Raw genomic sequence first — 11,949 nt, 5'->3', positions numbered from 1 at the left:
TCTAGTTGTTTGCTTCAAGACTTGATCAACCTAAATCCCAACACATGAGCTCACCATGATCTTGTCTTGAAACCATAACTTGAATTCTTATATTTGATTACTCTCTCAAGCCTTGATCCTCGGGATCCCAAATATATCAATCTTTGAGATCCTCCAATGCACTCCATCATGAACATAATTAGACTAGGCATTGAAACCAATCTTGATGGCTTCAATAGAAGTACTCGAAGACCAACTTGAAACCTCACTGGATTTGGGATCTCGAGAGCCAACACCTAGGCCCCGTGAGCACGGGGTATCCAGAGAGTTGACACTTGACCCCGTGCGCAAGGTACAAGCCCGTGTGCACGGGGTATCCAGAAAAGGATACCATGAGGACTTCTTCGGATGCTTTGATGGCAGACTTCACAAAACAACCCAATGCACTTCAAGCATCACTATGGAACATATCTTCATATAAGATTCAATGCACTTGATGCTCCATAGGAATTGTCATTTAATACCAAAGCATAGGGCAAATATATCTTCATATATATATGGACTTCATCCTTGATTCCGTCCAATATCCTTGAGGCACTATCTTAATATATATGGACTTCATCCTTGATTCCGTCCAATATCCTTGAGGCACTATCTATGGACAAAACCTTCAAATATATCTCACTGGAAACATTAGTCCATAGAGATTGTCATTTAATTACCAAAACCACACTTAGGGGCTACATGCCCTTTCAATCTCCCCCATTTTGGTAATTGATGACAATCTCAACAAGAGGGTTTATATAATGAATTTAAAACAAGTATGCAATCTATCCGAGAATAAATTGTATACGTGAGGTGGTTTTGATAGCTTCAAACATCACAAAGATAGTTGATGTTATCAAAACCAGTTGTACTAGCGTCGAAATACTACAGAAGAATTTGATGCTAGTAGAACCACAATATATAGAGCAAACTCCCCCACAATATATGCACAGGAAATAACTTGGTAGAGTTTCCTCTATATACACATCCATGCAATGAGCAAGCACAACAAAAGTAGATAAGCATGAATGACAGGAACCAACCCACTTCACCTAAACCCTCTAAACTTCTCCCCCATTGGCAACAAGTGCCAAAATGGAAGAAAAATCTAGACGGCCAATATAGTATGAGTTCCTCCTTAATTTGTGCATTTCTCATATTATGAGTGGAATCAAATGCACATATCCAGTTATGAACAAATGAGGAAATTCACACATTCAAAGGATCCAAAGAACATATTTTGGACAAGGGATAATGGAGATATACAATATGATAATCATGCTAAGCATGGGTCCAAAATATATCCACCAACTCATGAGTGAAAACATATGTGCAAAACATACAAGCACTCACTCAACAAGTACTAATCATGCCATGATGCAACACACACAATGTTGACTCTAACTTGAATAAATGCATGAAGTAAGTACTTGTTACCAAGAGAGAAAGCATTGGTTCAAGAGGCCCTTGATCTAGTACGCAAACATGAGGGACTTGATCTTGTTCTTGGATAGGTACATGATCTCCCATAACATCTTGCTCTTGTGTTGGGGGTGATGACTTCCCTTATGGTCGATCCACAAGAGGGGCTCTTACTCCTTCTTCTTCTACATGGACGAGGGGTGTTTCTTGTGGAAGAATATGACCAATCCCCATTGTACTTGTAGCTTGGGAAGGAGCCTCATCACCTACAACACTTGAAACAAATTGCTCCTCATGGAAGCCGTTATTCTCATCACACTCCACATTCACCATTTCCTCAACACATCCCGTGGATTTATTGAGAATATAGTAAGTGTGGGAGTTTGATGCATATTCAACAAAAAGACCCAAATTTTGTATAATAGGGTTTACATGGTGAGAATGAAACACTTACAACCGAACCGGGTTTTCATTTATCTTCTCTATCAAATCAATGAATCAACCAAGCTTGGCTCTAATAATTTTCCATGGTGTCTCCACCTTCCTCATGAATAAGCCAATCATCCAATGCTTCTCCAATGTACCTAAAACACATTAAGGTACAATTTGGTCCCCAAACTTATTGGGTCCGAAGTAGTAAGCACAACCACAATACATAGGGAAAACTCCATAATAAGTATGTGCAAAAGGATATGAACTTGAATTTCATGCACACCTTTAACCATTAATGATATTATGGAGTTTACCCTATATAGAGGATCAAGAGAGCAAGCAAGGCATGAAGAAGTATATAAATAAATATGCATGCACATGCCTACCAAGATCCAAAGAGATATAATTTGGGCAAAAGAACCCTTAAAATATGAATACTCCAATGATGACATACAACATTCAAGTTGTCCAAATTATATCAAAGTGACGAATCCACACAGGACCGCACACAAAGTACAACATATGAACTAAGAGAAAAAACAAAGAGCATAAAGGATATACACTACACACATGCTCAAAGGCTTATCTCACTCAAGTAGATAATAGATAGTACAAGGAGTGAGATAAGGCAAGTTGAAGCACAAGCTCAGAAGAAGATGATCATAAAATTCTACCACAAGAAGAAATACCAATTGGTATTTGGAATTAACACTCGGTGGTAGAATCCAAAGAAGCACAAGATCATAATCAACAAACACCCCGTGCGCACGGGGGTCAAAAGACCCCGTGCACACGGGGTATCCAGGGAGTTACGCAGTACCCCATGCGCACGGGGGTCAAAAGACCCCGTGCGCACGGGGTACCCAGAGAGTTACGCAACACCCCATGCGCACGAGGGTTAAAAGACCCCGTGCGCACGGGGTATCCAGAACTTTTCTGGTGCAACTTTCTGGATACCACGGCAGGCATACAATAGAGGCAAATAACCACCTAAAAGAGATAACTAATGGATACTCTGAGAAACTGAATTTCAAATGAGCTTGACATACCACATAGTGACTAGATAATATTGAGTATCAATACTATGTGGTATTTCTCATATTCACATTTTGGGTTTGTGATGTGCACAAAACATAACACTCCCCCATAATGTGATGATCCACTAATATCTCGCAAGAGCCAAACAACATACAAATAAGGCTCAAGACAACAAGCATTACTATATGATGTGCAATGCAACCTACACATGCTAGAAAACACAAATCAAGCATACTAGGAAGCACAACATATAAATGCACATGCTAGATACAAAACCTAAGCAAGCAAGGGGCGAGTAACTTTCAATGTAAGCAATACAAATACAAGTTACCACAAGGAGGAACACTGGATAGATAATATGAAGATAATCCACATGACTTGGCTCAAACAAATAAATGGTGAATATTCTTTTCTTCATGAACTAGCCAAATCTCCAATGTCCCCCACACACCTATTGATCAAGGTTGAGCTTGATGGTCCCCAAACAAGTTGGGTCCTAAGAAGTTAGACACAATAGGCTTGGCAACCCAAATGGCCTTTTCCATTTCCAAACCACTTTGGGCGCCAACAAACTTGGCAAACAAATTGCCAACAACATCCTTCCTAAGCAAATAATGATCATTGACTAGAGGAGGCTTAGGGATGTTACCGTTGGGACAAGATGAAGATATGTGTCCCTTCTCACGACAAATATAGCAACATGTGCTCCCCCTTCTCTTCTTCTTTACTTTCTCAATTTGGGGATCATTTCCTTGGTTCATGTAACGCCCCAGATTCGATGCGCTAGGTGTCTGCTAGTTATTCGCCGTTGTTGCCATGTCATTTCCTTGCGTGTTGCATTTTGCCATGTCATCATCTGCATTTCATCCGCATGTTTTTCAAAACTTGCATCCGTTCGGGTTCTCCTGGTTCTCTCCATTGTCCGTTCAGAGTCCGGACCTCTCGCCCGTGCCCCGTCGCCCCTCTCAGACGTTGTTTCATGTGCCGGTGTTAAAGGTTCTCAGAATGTACCGAGTCTTGCCAAGCGGCCTTGGTATAGCACCGGTAGACCGCCTGTCAAGTTTCATGCCATTTGGAGTCCGTTTGATACTCCAACGGTTAACCGCGCAGCCCGAACCCCCCCCTTCTCTTTGCAGCCCAACACCCCCTCCAAAGTGGCCCAAAACCCAGCAAACTCCCCTCCATGCTCTTGGTCGTTCGATCACGATCGTGTGGGCGAAAACCGCTCCTCATTTGGACTCTCCTAGCTCCCTCTACCTACAAATAGGTGCACCTCCCCCGAAATTCCCGCAGTCCAAACCCTAGCCAAACTCCTCCCCGCCGCCGGACATGTCCGCCTCCGCAGCCGGACACGTCCACCGCCAGCCTCCACGTCGCCCGGACCAATCCGGGGACGCCACATCACCCCGCCGCCGCTTTCCTCCAACCGGCGCACACCACCTCACCCCCCGCGCCCACATCGCCGCCGACACCCGGGGCCCAGATCCGGCCCGCCCCGGGGCCGAACCGGGCCTCGCCAGGCCCTCTCACCGTCGCGCGCCTCTGCTGCATCAGTCCCGTCGCCCGACACCGCGCTGGAGCCCGGCCTCGCCGCCGGCCACCTCGCCGCCCGGCGCCGGCGACCTCGCCTCCGCCGCCGCCGTGACCCCGCGCTCGAGTTCTCGCCGCCCGAGCCCCTGCGCGCAACCCCGCGCCCCCCTGCCGAAGCTCCGCCGCTAGTCACCGCCCGGCGCCGCCGCCACCGGAAAGTGCCGCCTCGCCGGATCTCGCCTTGCGGGCCTCCTCCTCGCCCGATCCGGTCGGCGACCACCGGATTCGGCCGCTGGCACTCGTCCCCGCCGCCGACGTCCTCCTCTGGAGGCCCCACGCCTCGCCGGAGCCCCGCCAGCACCGCCGTTGCCTGCCTCCTTCCGACGTGGGCTGGCCCTCGCCTCGGCTTCGTGGGCCGGCCCGATCCAGCACCCCGTGGCCCAGCCAGCTCCGCAGCCCAGCGTGCCGGCCCGCCTCGTCCTCCACCGTCATGGGCCGAAGCCCAGGGTGAGCAGCCCGTCTAAACCCCGCACGGTGCGCCGCTTATCTAAATCGCACTTGTTCTATTTTTTTCAAAACTGCTGTCCCCAGAACTCATAAAATGTTGCATCCTTTGACCTGTTGTAACTCTGCATCCATAGCTCCGTTTCGTGCATGTAATATATCAAATTGTTCGTCTCAACGAGTACTTCATTTCATTCCATTGCATCATGTTCATTTGAGTCCATCTTGAGGCCTAAATCATCGTTGCAAGAGTGCTTCATGATGTTGACTGTTGTCTGTTAACAGAACATGCTCATTTGTCATTTTTGCCATGATTGATGTGTGCATCCTATGAGGTTGATGTCTACATGTGTTTTAATCTATGCCATGCCATCTTTACAGTGGTGTATGCCATGTATTTTTGTGATCAATGTGGTGACTAGCACAAGCATGCAAACTAGGCTTTGCGATGTTGCTGATTTTAGTCCCTGTTCTGCTGTTATTTTGATGCCATGTAAACTTGATGCTACAGAGAGATCCATGCATATTTTGAGATATTTCAGTAAGGATGTTTTGAACATATGGTTTTCCTCTATCCATTCATGCCCCTGGTTGCATTTATAGCCTGCTATAGCTTGTTGTTTCCTTGCTCCAAAGTTGCTAAATAATGTTGCTGTCAGCCTGTTAACATTAAGTTCAGTTGTTGCCATGCTTGTTGTTAGTGATCCATGTACCCTATGAACTTTCTATTGCCATGCTTAGCTTCATAAACATGCCTTCTTACTGTTGGTTGCCTTGCCATGCCTTTTATTGCTCTGTGGTGAGTGGTACAAGCTCACCAACATGCCTACTTATTGTTGTTCCTGCCATGTATGAATCTGTATTATAACTTGCCATGTTTACATGGGTGCCATCATATTTTCTGATCCTTTTTGGCCTATGATCAGTAAGGGACTTTTGTTCTAGGCATTTAGTAGATTCATGCCATGCCTTTTTTTGCCATGATAAGTTCCTGTAACATGTTGCTTGATAGCTCTAAACATGGCAACCTGATGTTATTTTCTGCAAAGTCTGAACTGTTATTATTTGCAATCTTGCCATGTGTGTTTAAGCATGTTCTAGTGATTTTTGGAGATAACTCAGTGTTCATGTTTTGTTATGCTTTACCTGTGCATCATGCCCATGCCTTTTTTTTCTTGTTGAGGTCCTGTAGCATGTTGTTTTGATGCTTGCAAGATGCCTAGTTGCTGTTTTGGACAGATTGTTGCTATAACTTGTTTCATGTGTGTGTTGAACCGTTGCTCCGTTTTGAGTGTGCTCTATATGAAACTTGCTTGTTTTTGTGTGTAGCTTCATATTATCATGTTGCATCCTTGTTTTGAGGTGTTTGCTTGATGTTTGTATACATTTTGCATCAATGACATGTTTAACTTGTTTTGCTCATATCTTCTAGGCCGTAGCTCCGAACTAAATGAACTTTATATGTAACTTGACTAGAATCTCGTGTAGATCATCTTGGTGCATCTTAACTTGCTGTTTAACAACTTGAACATAAGGTTTATTCAGATCTGGACCAATTTCGAAATTTGCATATGAGGACTTACCAGAATTGTTATATGTTGTTCCCGGCCTTATTTAAACTTGCCTTGATGTGTTGTTTTGTTTCGCATCATCCCTTGCCATGAGTAGCTTCATGTAGTCTTGTCTTGCATCATACTTGTTTGTGCATCATGTCATGTTCATGTGTGGTGTGTTTACCATGTTGTGTGCTTCTCTCGATAGTTCCCGTTTCGTTGCGATCGTGAGGATTCGTTCGTCTACGCTTGGTTCGGCTTCATCCGTTCATCTTCTTCATGGACTCGTTCTTCTTCCTTGCAGGATTTCAGGCAAGATGACCGCTACCCTGGATCTCACTACTATCATTGCTATGCTAGTTGCTTCGTTCTATCGCTTTGCTGCGCTACCTATCACCTGTTTATCAAGCCTCCCATATTGCCATGAACCTCTAACCTTTGACACCTTTCCTATGCAAACCGTTGCTTGGCTATGTTACCGCTTTTGCTCAGCCCCTCTTATAGCATTGTTAGTTGCAGGTGAAGTTGAAGATTGCTCCATGATGGACAGGTTTATGTTGGGATATCACAATATCTCTTATATTATTAATGCATCTATATACTTGGTAAAGGGTGGAAGACTCGGCCTTATTCCTGGTATTTTGTTCCACTCATACCGGTGTTATGTTCCCGGATTTTGTGTTCCTTACGCGGTTGGGTGATTTATGGGACCCCCTTGACAGTTCACTTTGAATAAAACTCCTCCAGCAAGGCCCAACCTTGGTTTTACCATTTGCCTCACCACCACCTATACCTTTCCCTTGGGTCGGCCAACCCGAGGGTCATCTTTATTTTAGCCCCCCCAGGGCAGTGCTTGTCTAAGTGTTGGTCCGAACCGAGCAGCCTGCGGGGCCACCTCGGGGAAACTCGAGGTCTGGTTTTACTCGTAGCTTGACTTATCCGGTGTTGCCCTGAGAACGAGATATGTGCAGCTCCTATCGGGATTGTCGGCGCATCGGGCGGCTTTGCTGGTCTTGTTTTACCATTGTCGAAATGTCTTGTAAACCGGGATTCCGAGTCTGATCGGGTCTTCCTGGGAGAAGGTATATCCTTTGTTGATCGCGAGAGCTTGTCATGGGCTTAGTTGGGACACCCCTGCAGGGTATAATCTTTCGAAAGCCGTGCCTGCGATTATAGGCAGATGGGAATTTGTTGATGTCCGGTTGTAGATAACTTGACACCAGATCCGAATTAAAACGCATCAACCGTGTGTGTAGCCGTGATGGTCTCTTTTCGGCGGAGTCCGGGAAGTGAACACGGTTTTGGGTTATGTTTGACGTAAGTAGGAGTTCAGGATCACTTCTTGATCATTGCTAGCTTCATGACCGTTCCGTTTGCTCTCTTCTCGCTCTTATTTGCGTATGTTAGCCACCATATATGCTTACTCGCTGCTACAACCCCACCACTTTACCCCTTCCTTTCCCTTTAAGCTTTGCTAGTCTTTATACCCATGGTAATGGGATTGCTGAGTCCTCATGGCTCACAGATTACTACAACAACAGTTGCAGGTACAGGTTTATACGATGATCATGACGCGAGAGCGATGTTTGCTTATTTTGGACTTCTTCTTCTGCTTCTTCTTCGATCAGGGGATAGGTTCCAAGTCGGCAGCCTGGGCTAGCAGGGTGGATGTCATTGGAGTTTCTGTTTGTGTTTCATCCGTAGTCGGATGATGCTCTTATGTATTGTGATGTTGAATTCGTGTGGCATTGTATGCCTTATGTATGTATCACCATCTATTATGTAATGTTGATGTAATGATATCCACCTTGCAAAAGCGTTTCAATATGCGGGTCTATCCTTGGTGGGACTTTCGAGTTCCTTTTGGATAGGGTCGCATATTGGGCGTGACAGTTCATTATTGGTAGTGGCCTTTCTTCAGCTTGAGGTTGACCTTGAGATTGAACTTGAGGTTGACCTTGAGATTGAACTTGAGGCCGCTTCCCTTGTTGCTTCACATTTGAAGCCTTCTTCTTCAATGGACAAGATCTCACATGGTGTCCAACATTCTTGCACTTGAAGCATGTGATGTTGGCCGGATTCTTGACTTGGTCTTGTTCCTTATTCCTTTTCTCAGACTTCTTGTTGTTGGAGATGAAACCAAGTCCACCCTTGTCATGAGGGGATTTTTGACCACTCAAAATATTGTTGAGAGTGGAATTTCCTTCATGACACATTTCCAAGTCTTTCTTCAAAATAGTGACTTGAGCCTTGAGCTCTTTGTTTTCCTCTACAAGATTAGTATCAACAAAAGTACTAGAGGAAGTAGAAACTTCATTATTAGAGCAACAAGGCAATGAGAGCAATTCATCACAAGAATCAGCTATAATATGTCTAGATGAATTACTAGGACTAGCACATGTCAATAAATCATTTTGAGTAAATATAGTGCTAATGTCCACATGAGGCTCACGAGATGTTACCTTAGTCACAATAGCCTCATGAGCTAACTTTAGCCTTTCATGGGAGATTAGAAGGTCATCATGAGAGCCCGAGAGCTCTTCATGACTTTCTTCTAATTTCCCATAATTGCTAGTTAGCAAAACAAGTTGAGCCCTTAGCTCAACATTCTCCTTCAAGATAGATGCTTCACAAGAAGTAGAGTTAGTAGCACAAGCATCATTGACAATATGAGAGGAGCTAGAAGAAACTAGAGACTTCACATGAGTAGCTTGAAGTTCCTCATAAGACTTAGAGAGTTTGGTGAGCTCTCCTTTGACATTCTTGTAGACAAGGTCAAGGTGCTCAAAATCCTCTTTAAGTTGATCATGAGCAACTTCAATCTCTTCTTTAGAAGACTCTAAGTCTCTAAGAGTTTCTAGAGCATCAAGAAGGTTACAATCAAGTTTTTCATTTTGTTCTTGCTCTTCGTGAAGTAAATCATTACACTTTCCAAAATGAGTGATAAGATCTTTAAACATCTCATAAGTGTTCTTATTTACCCCACGAAGAGAATTACCAATTTCATATATTTCTTGACTCATATCCCTATCACATTCATCATTACTCTCATCAATATCATTACAAAGAGTAGATGATACCTCAGTATTACCTCTTGCCATGAGGCACATGTGAACATTGGAGGTTGATGATGATTCTTTTGGAGAGGGAGTTTCTTTATCATCAAGAGTAGGATATCCACATCCATGCTCTTGACACTCATAGCATTTCCTCTCCAATAAGGTGATGTCCTTCTTTGCTCCTCTAGCAATTTCCTCATTAATGATGTGTGCACTATTTTCTCTTGTTTCCTCTACATGTTTAGTCAAACAACAACTAGATGAAATAGAAGCACATAGATCATGGAAACAAGGAGTATCAATCATATCATCACAAAAGGTATTCAAGGAATCTCCAAATGATATGCATGGACTATCAGCACAAGAATGTAAGTCATTTTTGCTAGATATGCTCAAGTCCATAGAATCTACAACACTACCATGTATACATGTAAGATCATCAATGTTGAGCACATCATCACAATCATCACAAATGATATTTGAAGGAAATATGCCCTAGAGGCAATAATAAAGTTATTATATATTTCCTTATATCATGATAAATGTTTATTATTCATGCTAGAATTGTATTAACCGGAAACATAATACATGTGTGAATACATAGACAAACATAGTGTCACTAGTATGCCTCTACTTGACTAGCTCGTTTATCAAAGATGGTTATGTTTCCTCACCATGGACAAAAGAGTTGTCATTTGATTAACGGGATCAAATCATTAGGAGAATGATGTGATTGACTTGACCCATTCCGTTAGCTTAGCACCTGATCGTTTAGTATGTTGTTGTTGCTTTCTTCATGACTTATACATGTTCCTGTAACTATGAGATTATGCAACTCCCGTTTACCGTAGGAACACTTTGGGTGCTACCAAACGTCACAACGTAACAGGGTGATTATAAAGGAGTACTACAGGTGTCTCCAAAGGTACATGTTGGTTTGGCGTATTTCGAGATTAGGTTTTGTCACTCCAATTGTCAAAGAGGTATCTCTGGGCCCTCTCGGTAATGCACATCACTATAAGCCTTGCAAGCAATGTAGCTAATGAGTTAGTTACGGAATGATGCATTACGTAACGAGTAAAGAGACTTGCCAGTAACGAGATTGAACTAGGTATTGGATACCGACGATCGAATCTCGGGCAAGTAACATACCGATGACAAAGGGAACAACGTATGTTGTTATGCGGTCTGACCAATAAAGATCTTCGTAGAATATGTGGGAGCCAATATGAGCATCCAGGTTCCGCTATTGGTTATTGACCGAAAATAGTTCTAGGTCATGTCTACATTGTTCTCGAACCCGTAGGGTCCGCACGCTTAAGGTTTCGATGACAATTATATTATGAGTTTATGAGTTTTGATGTACCGAAGGAGTTCGGAGTCCCGGATGAGATCGGGGACATGACGAGGAGTCTCGAAATGGTCGAGACGTAAAGATCGATATATTGGACGACTATATTCGGAGTTCGGAAAGGTTCCGAGTGATTCGGGTATTTTTCGGAGTACCGGAGAGTTACGAGAATTCGCCGGGGAGTATATGGACCTTATTGGGCCATACGGGAATAGAGGAGAGAGGCAAAAGGAAGGAGGCCTACGCCCCCCTGCTGGTCCGAATTGGACAAGGGGGGCAGCCCACTTTTCCTTCTCCCTCTCCTCCTCTTTCCTTCTCCAACAAGGAAAGGAGGAGTCCTACTAATCCTCTTTTCTTCTCCAACAAGGAAAGGAGGAGTCCTACTCCCGATGGGAGTAGGACTCCCCCCTTGGCGCGCCTCCTCCATAGGCCGGCCGCCTCCCCCCTTGCTCCTATATATATGGGGGCAGGGGGGCACCCCAAAGACACAATAACAATTGATCCTTGAGATCTATTAGCCGTGTGTGGTGCCCCCCTCCACCATAGTCCTCCTCGATAATATTGTAGCGGTGCTTAGGCGAAGCCCTGCGACGGTAGAACATCAAGATCGTCACCACGCCGTCGTGCTGACGGAACTCTCCCTCGACACTCGGCTAGATCAGAGTTCGAGGGACGTCATCGAGCTGAACGTGTGCTAGAACTCGGAGGTGCCGTAGTTTCGGTGCTTGATCGGTCAGGCCGTAAAGACGTACGACTACATCAACCACGTTGTTCTAACGCTTCCGCTTTCGGTCTACAAGGGTATGTAGATTACACTCTCCCCTCTCGTTGCTATGCATCACCATGATCTTGCGTGTGCGTAGGAATTTTTTTGAAATTACTACGTTCCCCAACAGTGGTATCAGAGCCAGGTTTTATGCGTTGATGTTATTTGCACGAGTAGAACACAAGTGAGTTGTGGGCGATACAAGTCATACTGCTTACCAGCATGTCATACTTTGGTTCAGCGGTATTGTTGGATGAAGCGGCCCGGACC

This window comes from Triticum aestivum, chromosome 5B, assembly GCF_018294505.1.
Source record: "Triticum aestivum cultivar Chinese Spring chromosome 5B, IWGSC CS RefSeq v2.1, whole genome shotgun sequence".
NCBI lineage: Eukaryota > Viridiplantae > Streptophyta > Magnoliopsida > Poales > Poaceae > Triticum > Triticum aestivum.
The sequence above is the reverse complement of the archived record's forward strand: the minus strand, read 5'-3'. Positions refer to the sequence as shown.